Source organism: Octopus bimaculoides, chromosome 3 (genome assembly GCF_001194135.2).
Source record: "Octopus bimaculoides isolate UCB-OBI-ISO-001 chromosome 3, ASM119413v2, whole genome shotgun sequence".
Lineage (NCBI taxonomy): Eukaryota > Metazoa > Mollusca > Cephalopoda > Octopoda > Octopodidae > Octopus > Octopus bimaculoides.
Window position 1 is genome coordinate 22,571,979 of NC_068983.1, and position 724 is coordinate 22,572,702.

Below are 724 nucleotides of genomic sequence, written 5' to 3' on the forward strand. Positions count from 1 at the left end.
ATATATATATATATATATATATATATATATATACATTTTGTCGGACCAAGGATAATAGATTAAATATTATATATATATAATAAGGCACAGACCATGCCTTGATCCATAGGCTGGATGAGGAAGGTGGTGTTGGCTGGGAGGAACTCGACTTGGACTCCCACGTGATTTAAATACAAAGGGTGACCACCAGCATTATCCATAACAAGCAATACTTTTAATTCCATGCATACATTTTGCAAGTATTCCTTGGCTTGAGGGATGAAGCATTGGTGGAACCAATTCAAAGTTAGACTTTTGGTAATCCAGGCCTTAGGGTTGTGCATCCAGTGGGCAGGCAGCAGGTTTTTATTCTTCATGGTTCACAGATCTGTAGATAGGTCCTGGTTTCATCATGAAGCCAGCAACATTGCTACACGTATAATTAGCTTCACTCTGTCCTTATGTGCCTTGAATCCTGGGGCTCTGGCTTTGTCCTTCATGCAGTACGTTCTGAAAGGCATCTTCTCCCAGAACAAGCCAGTCTTGTCCATATCGAAAACCTGTTCCAGCTTGTATCCCTTGTATTCAATGATCTGCCTGAAGGTCTCAAGTTACTTATCCGCAGCTTCTTTGTCGGCTGATGCTGTCTCTTCATGCAGGGAAACACACTTTATTTTAAACTGTTTCTGGAAACAGTCAAACCATGCCTTGCTGGCCTGAAAATCATTAGGCTCCGGTGTTGTCA